This window comes from Nelumbo lutea, chromosome 5 (assembly GCF_056320005.1).
Source record: "Nelumbo lutea isolate HS-2025 chromosome 5, American lotus-T2T, whole genome shotgun sequence".
NCBI lineage: Eukaryota > Viridiplantae > Streptophyta > Magnoliopsida > Proteales > Nelumbonaceae > Nelumbo > Nelumbo lutea.
Genome location: NC_142688.1, coordinates 48,450,017 through 48,462,576, shown reverse-complemented (window position 1 = coordinate 48,462,576; position 12,560 = coordinate 48,450,017). Strand labels below are relative to the sequence as shown.

The 12,560-nt window shown below is 40.1% G+C and overlaps 2 pseudogenes; both read left to right on the top strand.

Moving 5' to 3' along the window:
* The first annotated feature begins 960 nt into the window (after positions 1-960).
* Positions 961-6,143, top strand: LOC148852238 (pentatricopeptide repeat-containing protein At3g21470 pseudogene; annotated as a pseudogene).
* A 199-nt stretch (positions 6,144-6,342) lies between these two features.
* LOC148852237 (putative wall-associated receptor kinase-like 16 pseudogene) lies at positions 6,343-7,215 on the top strand (annotated as a pseudogene).
* The last annotated feature ends 5,345 nt before the right edge of the window (positions 7,216-12,560 follow it).

The following is a 12,560-nucleotide window of genomic DNA, read 5'->3' as shown; positions in this document are numbered from 1 at the left end:
CCCATGTCACCTCTTTTCCTTTTTCTTTATAGGATATTCTCAACCATTGCCACCATTGATTAGCCTCGCTTTTCAAATGGAATGAAGCCAAGGACACCTTGTGAGATTCAAGAGTGCCTTGGTATTCAAAAAATTGATCTACTCTTGTAAACCATTCGGTGGGGTTATCTCCCGCAAATTGAGGAAACTCCAATTTGGCTAGTTTGGAAGAGAACAATTGTCGTCCCACTTCGGAATTGTCGAGATTCTTTTTTCATGTTGCAAGAACGCCCAGTAGGAGAGTTTGCCTTAAATTCAAGGCTGCTGGCTGTCGATGTAGCACAGTTGGAGAGTAGAGCTTCCGATAATTTGTTGATGGCATCTTCTAACTGATGGAACTTATCAGCTACTCCCGCCTCCAAGTCCAACCTCTAAGCTCTCAATTCTCTCCTTGTTAGTAGCCATGGTGCCAAGCTCTGATACCAATGATAGGTCCCAATCAAAGCTAGAGTGATAGAGTATTCTTTACTTTGATTTTGCTGTCTAACTGGGTTTAGCTATGATACCCAAGGGACATGATACCTCAAAAACATATAACCAATCATGTTTTGCCAATGCATATTTTATGGATGGATAGGAGAGTTGGGTCTTTCTCATCCCATAAAACATTAAAGCTTAAGAATTATAATTTATAAATTGTAGTTAAGAATGAGATTTTTAATGAAATTATAATTAGCTATAATATATTTCTTTTCGTTGCTGGTGGACAATGGAACAGTGGAGAGCGGAGGTTGTGGCCTTGTGGGAGATAGGGAAGTCACTGTTCATCGTCTCCCACCTTGAGATGGAAAACAGGGTAGCGGCAGCAAGAAATCTCTCTCCTCTCGGCAGCAAGAAATCTCTCTCCTCTCTATTTGGTTTTGGTGGCAAATGACAATCGACACAGGAGAGGTGGTTGGAAGTCAGAAAGGAGAGTTTGCGATGGCTCCAACTAATGGATCTTGGTCTCATGTCATAAAAAGGGTACCTCTCTCAAGGAGCCCCAGAAGAAGCTCTTCTTCTTTACATCCAAATTCTCTGCAAAAGGAATCCACCATTATGGTGTTATTCCTCTACTACTCAAGGCTTGTGTGTCTCTGCCGGGAAAGCTTTCCATGCTGAATCGATCACAATTGGGGTGGATTCAGATGTGGGGATAGGGACTTCATTAGTTAGCATGTATTCTAAATGCCGCGACATAGTTGGTTCCCACAGGGTATTTGATGAAATACCTAATAAGAATTTGGTGACATGTAATGCAATGATAAGAGGGTGTTCAAGGAATGGTGACATGGGTTCTGCATCATTTAGTTTTGAACGGATGCTAGGGAAGACGGAAGTTATATGGGCAGAGATGATTGATGGATATGCAAGGAATGGGGTTATTATTGCTGCTAGGCGTTTATTCAATTGCTCTCCACATGAGATGAGGAATCTAGTGACATGACTGTGATGATCGATGGATATGTGAGGATTGGGCAGTTGAAGACGGCAAGGCAGCTATTTGAGGAGATGCCACAGCGGAACTGCTATTCCTGGTAGTCAATAATTGCTGGTTACTACAAGAAGAGTAACGTCAAGGAGGCGAGAGAGATCTTTGATCGCATTCCAGTCAAGAATTTGGTGAACTGGAATTCATTGATTGCTGGATATGCACAGAATTGATATTGCGAAGAAGCTCTACAGGCTCTCGCTAAGATGCAGTCCGAGGGATTTAAGCCTGATGAAGTTACAGTAGCAAGTGTATTACCAGCTTGTGCACAAAATGGTTCTTTGGATCACGAAAAAGAAATCCATAATCTTGTAAATTGTAGCAATATCAAACCTAACCAGTTGACATGTATGCAAAATGCGGCGACTTGCATAATGCAAGAATGATTTTTAGGGATGGGGTTTCATTGAAGTGCCAAATAGTTATTATTATTATTTATTATTTATTATTATTATTTTATTATTATGATTATTATTTATTATTATTGATGAAGGGCAAATTAGGCCCTCCAATGACATCATGACAAATGGCATCTTAGAACAGTTGAATGACACATAGACACCACCTAAGTGATGATTTTGAGTCCCAGATCGTGGTTCATTTGCGCTCCGACCTAGTGACTTTTACCACAACTTAGGTCGGCTAAGAGCACCTCGTTCAAGACTTACCTGTAGCACCTCGTCATTGGTCGAAGTGACCTCAACGCGAGGACTAGGCGGTGACCTATGAGATGTGCTGACCAACAAATTCGGCATGCATATGCCGACACTCCCAGGTTTCTAGGAATTTGGCCCACGTACTGGATATTCTAGAGAATGCATGGCCATTACCTCCAAAGATCTCGGACCGGTTAGGCACGACATCCCGAAAATCTTGGGTGTAGTGCGTGAGATCGATGACAACTCAACTATATAAGGGCTTCAGACGTCAAGAACAGGGTACACACAATTACTTGTTCACTAGCCAACTAGTATACATATTTTCAACTTGCACAACCTAGTACTAACTTAGGAATCGCAATGTCCACCCCGGGTAAAGCAACCCAGGCACTCTGACAATGATTCCTTGCAGGTTTCTCCAAAGAGCTATGCAGATTGATAATCAACTTAGCTCAGCACCCGATCTACCCCTAGCTCAGTCTATTCAGCTCGGCTTCCAAGTCTTCATACAACATAAATCCTCCACTTCGGCCTTTGAGTCACCCACCACCAAGAAGTAGCCAGATGACTAGAGAGCGCTCAGATTGCACAATGTCAATTAGCATCGAAGTCACCGGCCAGCTGGGAACTACCAAAACTTGCATCATCAACTGGCATCATCTGTGAGAGATGCTACAAAAAGCTAAGTTCTCATCTTCTTGAAAACTAAATGCTCATCTTCTAGAAAGTTAAGATCTCACCTTTTAAAAATTTAAGTTTTCACTCTCTAATTTCCATTTTTATGAACTCAAAGGCATTTTTTACCAGTACCAACATCATGAACTAATAATCAATTACTGGGGGGCAAAGGCGTCAATGATGAACCTTGAGACCCACCCTATTACAATCAGTAGCAACCATGCCAAAGTCATCACTCCTAGTATCTTATGTAAACACACCGCTATGGCTTGTGAACACCCCTCTCCTCGCGGTAGAGTCATCAGCGATTCCCACCAGGATTGAAGTGTGGTGGTTCTATGAAATGAAGGAAGAATTTCCAAATCTGAGAATGGGAGAAGCCCAATGTAAACAACATAATGACCTCGACAACCAATAGTTTGGCAACAAGAACCTTGGAGTGAGGCCGCCCCTACAGGTCGAGCCCTCCATAGTTCCCGCGGTGTTTGACAGCCAATAGATTGTAAAGAAGCCCCACCGACCTCAGCTCATTCTATGTTTATACTCAACAATGATTAAACCGAATGAAGCCTCTTCTGCTTAGTTTCGCAAGTTTGCTTCTACAAGTCGAGCACTTCCTAGATCCCATGGGAGTAGGCGGCCAATGGATTACATGGACGCCCTTGTAGGTTGAGCCTTCCAAGGCTCCCATGCGAGCTGGCAACCTAAAGTCAATAGTGCTTCTCCCGCAGGTCAAGCTCCTAGTGGCTTCTTGTAGGGGTGGATGAGCGACGTCACTACAAGGCTGATGCAGTGTAGCTGTGGCCTCGAACTGCTGACTCACACCAATAACATGTTTATGTATCAACAACCCTCACAAGGGGGTCCGAAGTGCATAGTTGTGGTCTTGCAAGCACTCACCCAGGAAGATAATCCCACGAGACAATGTAGAGGCAGCCATATGGGAAGTTATTACAGAACGACCACCTTTCTAGGCGGAAAGGTTAATGCGCACATTGGCTAAATAATATTTTGGAGAGTGGACCACGAGTCGTTCCCAGAGCCTAAGGGCTAGGATGCCCAATTGATAAAAAACCTCAGCACCACGTGAGACCCAGTCACCTCTTCGGCATGGGCAAGATCAAGGATAAGGAGAATGGACTATGAGTCACTCCTAGAGCCTAAGGGCTAGGGTGCCAAGCTGATAAAAGACCTCAACACCGCATGAGACCCATTTGCCTCTTCGATGTGGGCAAGATCAAGGATAAGGAGAGCTGACAGCGAGTTGCTCTCATATCCTAAGGGCTAGGGCGCCGAGATAATAAAAGACCTCGGCACCACATGTGACGCAATTGACTCTTTGGCATGGGCAAGATCAAGGATAAGTAGAGTGGACCACAAGTTGCTCTTAGAGCCTAAGAACTAAGGTGCCGAGCTGATAAAAGATCTCGACACCATATAAGACCCAATCACCTCCTCGGCTAGGGCAATCTAGTGGCGAGCTGATAAAAGACCTCGGCACCACATAAGACCCAATTGCCTGATAAAGCAGGATACTCTTTCACCTCGGTTTAGGCTTTGTGTCAAACTCGCTGGATACTCTTTCAAAACCAGTTTGAATGATGCTACGTTAGAGTTTACTTAGGTGGAGCAACCTAATAAAGCAGTCACATAGAACCCATTCTTGAGGGCGACCCGATGAGCTCCACTCTTGAGGTAATAGGTCGGATTGCAAGATCCCATGATGGTCACAACCCTTATAAGGTAGATGTCCTCGTGTATCTGCTCCACCTTTCCTCGAGCAGATGAGACCGCTCTCGTGCCCCGATAATCAAGACGACGAGGTCCTGTGTAAGGCTGCTAACACTTGGATTCTTCTAACCTGAGAAGCAAATCAGACCTATGCTTACGACTATGAGTTCATCAAACAGTCATTCCAGGCCAAAGGAACTATCTACTTCCTTCGCCTAGGTACTCTCAGCTCAGGAGTGGGGGGCAATTGATGAAGGGCGGATGTGGCCCTCCAATGACATCGTGACACATGGAATCTTAGAACTACTGAATGACACATAAATACCACCTAAGTGATGATTTGGAGTCCCAAATCGCGGTTCATTTGCACTCCGACCTAGCAACTTCGACCACAACTTAGGTTAACTAGGAGCACCTCATTCAGGGCTGACTTATAGCTCCTCGCCACTGGCCGAAGTGACCTCGATGCGAGGAATGACCTCCCTCGAGGGCTTGTCGACCTGACTGAGGACCAGGCAGTGACCTGCGAAATATGCTCGCCAACAAATTTGGCATGCATATGCTAATACCCCCAGGTCTCTAGGAAGTTGGCCCGCATACTGGATATTCTAGAGGATGGTCAACGTGTATGGGGATTACCTCTGAGGATCTCTGACTGGTTAGGCACAACCTCCCGGAAATCTTGGGTGTGGTACGTGGGATCGACGACAACTCAACTATATAAGGACTTTAGACCTCAAGGAACAGGGTATGCACGATTACTTGTTCACGAGCCTACTAGTATACATACTTTCAGCTTGCACAACCGAGTACTAACTTAAGCATCGGAGTGCCCACCACGGGTAAAGCAACCCAGACACTGACATTAATTCTTTGCAGGTTTCTCTAAAGAGCTACACAGCTCAACAATCAACTTAGGTCGGCACCTGATCTACCCCCTAGCTTAGCCTAGTTAGCTCGACATCCAAGTCTTTATCCGGTGGAAATCCTCCACTTCAACCTCTGAGTCACCAGCCACCAAGAAGTCGCTAGATGACCAGAGAACGCTCGGATCGCACACTATCAATTAGCATCCGAGTCACCGGCCAGTCAGGAACTGCCAAAACTTGCATCATCAATTATTATGATTATTATTATTATTGTTATTAATTAAGTTCACATAGTGATTCACGTGTGAGTCCATGTGGATTCTCAGTTGAAATGTATACACAATATGTATGTATGTACGTATATGTAGGGGATGTTGTAGGGGTTAAACCAACAGTGAAAAAAGAAAATCTGCATGGATTCTAGAAGTTTTATGCCAAGTTTCCTTTTTCTTTTTATGAGAAACGGCCATGTTATTAGTCAATTTATGAAACCTTCTTCCTTGAGAAAATTACAATATAACAATGACTATATTGTATGACCATTTCTCTCTTGATATTCTGTTCACTAACTAATAATTGACATATATTGTATGCAGGTATAAGCCTTTGCATCTTCGTATTACTCATTTGTATCTCTTGGTTATACTTCATCATAAGGAAAAGAAAACTCATGAGATTAAAAGAGAAATACTTTGAGCAAAATGGTGGTTTGCTTTTACAACAACAGTTTTCTAATGGAGGTTCAAATCTCTTGAAAATCTTTTCAACCGAAGAGTTAAAGTTGGCAACCAAAAATTATAATGAAGAAAGCATCATAGGCCAAGGTGGACAAGGTACGGTTTACAAAGGCATTTTTCCTGATCATCAAATTGTTGCCATTAAAATGTCTAGAATAATGGATTCTAGTCAAATGGAGCAATTCGTAAATGAGGTTGTCATTTTAACTCAAATTAATCATCGCAACGTGGTAAAGCTCTTGGGATGTTGTTTAGAGACTGAAGTACCTCAGTTGGTTTATGAGTATATCTCCAATGGAACCCTTTTTCACCATATTCATCAAAACAATGGCATTTTGCTTTCATGGGAAGATCGATTGAGGATTGCAATAGAAACTGCTAGTGCACTTGCCTATCTTCACTCCAAAGTCTCTATACCAATCATTCATAGGGACATCAAATCCACAAATATATTATTAGATGAAAAATATATTGCAAAAAATTCTGATTTTGGAGTTTCCAAGTTACTTCCTACGGATCAATCTCAAATAACCACATTGGTTCAAGGGACATTGGGATATTTGGACCCAGAATATTTCCACACGAGTCAATTGACAGAGAAAAGTGATGTTTATAGCTTTGGAGTGGTTCTTGTAGAGCTCTTAACAGGTAAAAAACCTCTTTCTTTTGAAAGACCACAAGAACAAAGAAACTTGGCTACATATTTCATTTCATCAATGAATGAAAATCGTCTTTTTGAACTAAATGAAGATCGACTTGTGGATGAGAAAAATGTTGAGGAACTTTGTGTAGTTGCTAAGGTTGCAAAAAGATGCCTCAGTCTAAAAGGTGAAGAAAGGCCCACTATGGAAGAAGTTGCAATGGAGCTACAAAACTTGAAAAGGTTGAGAAAACAACCATGGGTTCAACCGATAGAGGAAGAGAGTGTGAGCTTATTATCTGAACCTTCAGAATTCTATCATGTTGGTGATACATCTGAGCAGTCTTCTTTGCAAAGAGATATCATATTGTCCATGAATTTCCCTCGTTGAGCAATAATCTAGGACATCCCTTAGGTCTAATGTTCTTTTCCTATCACTGTAGCAATATTGAAATAATGATTTGATCATCTTCATTAAACTATTTATATATTTTATTAGTAGATTTCCTTCATCTTATGTATGAGATCCAGTGAATGTACAAAAGCACATTGAAAATAATGCTTTACTTTCTTCTATGAAAAATAAGATTTCATTTCATGTTGTACCAAGTATAAAATCTTAGGAAGCTGATTACAAGAGAATTCTTTCATGTTTGAATATCTAGAAGCAAACACTTTTTGCAAGAAAATGCAGTAAAGCTTACTTTTGTATCTAGTCCACTCTCTAATGACAAAATGATCCATTGTTTGGTACAATATGGTGAAATTATAAGTTGACAAGGATGAGAACATGGATTCAACCATAAGCAGTTGTTAAAAATTATAAGTCCACTCTCTAACCGCCAAGTTGTTAAAAATGAGTTGGTTTTAGCTTTTAAGCTATTTTCTTAAAACTAAAGTTACTATATGGTTAACGGTTTAGGCCGGTAGACGGATTTAGGTGAATCCATTTAACTTTATTTAAATAGGCCATTAATGAATTGACGGATTATCTAATTAATCACCATATAGGAGAGGAGGATTAATTAGATAATGGTGCTGAGCTACCAGAATGAGAGGCAGTTGATCAAATTTAAAAAACTGGGTGTGATCAAAAGGCACAATGTTTTGGTGTGATGCTGACCGTTGATCACCGTTGATGAGATTAACGATCAAGATTCGATCAGGTGTGATCAAGAGGCACAATTCAAAGTTAACAGTCATTAACTGTTAACTACTTTTTAAAAAGTCAAAATGTTTGAAATTGTAACTATTCAAGGTGCCTTCTTTAAACTAGCACCTACCTTTTCTTCATACTTCTTCATAAACTATTTAAGAAGCATGAATCAGACTCCAAAAACACACAATTTTGAAATTCATACATCTGAAAAGGATACCTTGGTAATTAAACAAATGAGCCAGGCATATTATATATTTATATTGCTTGCAATATGGGTTTTGGATGGGTGGATACAGTCCGGCCCGTTCCTATGTCCATATTGCGAGGTCCAGTAATTAAACCAGAAGCTTTATTTTCCTCTTTCGTGCAGGAACAAAACGATGATCTTGTTGACGAACAGTAAGAAGGAAATGCTTCGGCCCATGTTGCTTTATCTCATCTCAATAGGGATGTTGGTAATGAAGGCAGAGGCAGCAGCATCGACATTGTCTCACACAAAGCCTGACTGCCCAGAGCTATGCGGGAACACTAGCATCCCCTACCCTTTTGGCATTGGAAATGATCCAAACTGTTTCGTCAATGGAGATTTTAAGTTGATCTGCAACACTTCTAGTGACTTTCCCTTACGGACCAAGGGCGGCCTACCCATTCTGAACATATCGTTGCAAGGTCAGCTTACAACCTCCATTTGGGCAGCTGTCAAATGTTACATGGGAGGGAACCAAAGCTTGAATACATTGTTTCCGTATATCCATCAACATTCAATACATTGTTTGGGACTGTTCAATAACTGTCCTAATATCTAATTGTTGACAAGGATAAAATTTTCAAAATCCAAACGCTGATCTGGACCATCCAAGCGATTCACCTTCATCGAACTTAGAAGCACTAATATATATTATTTATTTATTTGCTACATCGAATCACTAATTCTCCTACCCAGTTCTGACTTTTAAGAAATCAATATTAGATATGAGAGTTCTTCGAAAACCCTATAAGAAAATCTGCCCTGGCCAGGTTAGTTTAATTTGTTGTTGATATGTGTTTCAGCATGTTTGGATACAGAATTTTAAATTTGAATAGGTAAGTGTCTACATGATCATAGTAGTTATATTAATGATGAAAATAGCCTGCATGCATATCTTGTTGACTGGTCTAGCTTTATGGGCTTAATTAAAGTTTTCTTTGTTCGTTAATGGTAACTCACTCTTACTTAAGAAAATAAGATAAAGATAAGATAAGGGATAAGGGATAAGATAAGGTGGCGGTGAGTTGGCTTGACGTGTCCAGATAAGGGTGGGCCTACCCCTATGAGCTGTCGTGTGGACCCCACTCTGCTGCTGCTACCGGGTGCGTGCGCGCGGCTCATGGTGCCGCTGCCGCGCGGTGCGTGTGCGTAGCGCTGCTGCCGCGCAGTGCGTGCGCGTGGCTCATGGTGCCGCTGCCGTGTGGTGCCGGGCATGTGCGCGATGCATGCTATCGTGCGGTGCACGCTGCTGCCTGAAGGTGCGTGCTGCGCCTATGACTGCGCCGCAGTGCGCTGTCGGCTGGTGTGACCATAACATGAACCTCCATTCTTATTGCCTCGTATTATAAGTCTTCTCATATTAGTGAATTATCATCCAATTTTCTTCTTTTTTTTCTATTTCTTTGAACAAGTTTCTTTTACATTCTCCTCCTATTTGAACTGTATGTTGCTTCACTGCATCTTACTTTATTGATGCCTTCTTCTTTATTGATCTCGATGCCAAGAAAGTAGTGCATTAATCCGAGATCATTCATCTCAAATGTCTTCATCATATCTTTTTTGAACACCTTGATCATTGTCTCATCGTTTCATGTATAGATGAGATCATCTATGTATAAAGAAATAATGAGAGTGTTAGATTTACCTTGGGTCTTGACGTATAGAGTAGGCTTACTTTGACTCCTAATCCTTGATTGATGAAGTAACTATCAATCTAATTGTACTATACTCGTTGTGCTGCTTTAGGTCATAGAGAGCTTTCTTTAATCTTAGTACCTTGTCTTCTTGTCCTTTTACTATGAACCCTTGAAGTTGCTCTATATATATTTCTTCCTTGAGCACTTCATTCAGAAACGCCGATTTGACATCAATTTGATAGATCTTCCACTTCTTCTGTGATGCTAATGCTACTAGTGCTCTTATAGTGTCTAAGTGTGCCACTGAGCAAAGGTTTCATTGTAATTTGTTCCAAGTAATTGTGCATAGCCTTTATTGACTAGTCTTGCTTTGTGTTTTTGTATTAAGCCATTAGGGTTAAGCTAAAACCCACTTAACTTCAATCACTTCTTTGTCTTGAGGACATCCCACTAATTCCCATGTCTTATTTTTCTCAATCATATTGATTTCTTCTTTTATCACCTTTACCCATACTTCTTATTTTGTTACTGCTTTAAAGCTTTCAAGCTCCATAGTTATAAAGTTACATGTCAAATATATCTCACTAAGTGGCCTCATCCTTCTTGGTGGCGATTCTGGAGATGACTCTTCTTGTTCTTCTTCTATTGTGGTTGATGATGGAGATGATGGTGATGTTGTAGATTGAGGACTTTTTTATCCTTCTTCTCATTCATTAATAAGAGGCCTTAGTTTTTGTACTTTTGGTACCATGATGTTATGTATCTCTACTTTTTCTTCTTTCCACTTCCATGTAGCATTCTCGTTAAACTCTACATCTTGACTAATAATTAGCTTCTTGCTCTTTAGGCTATAAATTCTATAGTCTTTTGATTGCATACTGTATTCCAAGAATATTCCCTTTTTTGTCTTATCTTCTAGCTTGTTCCTTTTTCCTACTAGGATGTGAACATAGCAAATGCATAAAAAAAAAAAACTCTCAAGTGTTGTGCTGACGGCTTGCTTCTGCTCCAAGCTTCTATAAGAATCTTGTTTTCTTTTGCTCTTTTTGGGCATTTATTAAGTAGATAAACTGCAATATATATTGCTTCAGCCCAAAAAATCTTAGGCATGCCTAGTTCCAAGAGCATTGATCTTTCCATCTCCATTACTATTCTATTCTTTCTTTCTGAAACTCCACTCTACTTTGGAGCGTAGGCGATGGTCAACTAATGCTCCAAGACTTCATCTTTGCAAAACTTGTCAAATTCATAAGAAGTATATTCTTTTCCTTTATCACTTTTGATCACCTTTATGCTTTGGCCATTTTGTTTTTTAACAAAATTCTTGAACCTTTTAAAAATCTTAAAGACTTTTAACCTTTCGTACATAAAATAAACCCATGTCATTCTTGTATAATCATTGTCAGCACCTGATTTTTACTCAGTTCATCGTCTGAAACTTCAATTCACCCCAAACACCCTATCAAACCCTTCGGACCTCTCCGAAACACCTAAAACCTAAGAAACCCAAATTCCACCCAAAAAACCCTTAAATCCACTATCAAACTTTTTTGATATGTATCCGATGGCCTTGATTGACCCCTACTTATACATCAACCATTAGATCAGACATAACCATCAGACCTAGGACCTCTTAAAATACCTACCTATAAAATTTCAACTCAAGATTCCTCCGTTCACTCCGTTATCAAGCAAAGATTCTAGTTTGGCCAATCTCATTAAACTAAACACTTAGAACCCAGATCCCCTTGATCTTGATACATATGAACTAATCAAATCACACCATTAAACTTTGAACACATCAAAATGCCTACCCATAAAGTTTCAAAACTAGATTCCCCCATTTGTTTGTCTATTAAACAAAGATTTTGTTCTAAAATATCCCGTTAACCTAAATTCCTATGATCTTGACCCCCAAGAGTAATTAGACATCACCATCAGATTCCGGACACTCCAAAACATCACTTTGCTAATTTTCACCAAAATACCCCCCATTTACCTTTTTCCATACCAAGATGGGAGTGCTTGTTCTATAGCACCTTTTTCATCATTTGCATTCAGTTTAACTTTGTTGTCGTGCTCTGCTCTTGGTTTTATTTTATTTTTTTATTTGTACTTCGAAGGTGCTCTGTCATTTAGTTTCTTCTTTCTTCTTATTACTATTTTCATTTTTCTGTTATTGATACTTCCGATGTGAGTTGGTAATGTATGAATCCTTGGTCTATATTGGTGATGGGGATAACCATCGAACCAACTTCTATAACAGATAAAACGCAACTCAGAGCTTATGCCTTTAGGTTCATATTTTCTTCTCCCAATTGTTGATTTTTGATGTCTAGTCATTTCTTCACTTAGCAGATTGATTTACAATTCTCTAGCTGTAATTTCAGATTGTTCCTCAATGAGTTTCTCTTGTTTTATTCTACTTACATAGAAGTTAATCATGTAAGGTAATCCATAGAAGTCTGTTTCATATATGATTACCAGTGTTTAACTAATTGATTTTGTTTCACTTACTCCATTCCTATCATTATCGTAATGATATGCCTCTATGTTTCTTTTTTTATATGGCTCTCTTGTTTACTTGTTTCATTCTACCTATGTTTTATGATGAATGACCAGAATCTGGGAAGTCATCGGAACCGATGACGGAGTAGAAATGATTATTCCCTATATAGAATTAGCGGCATGAA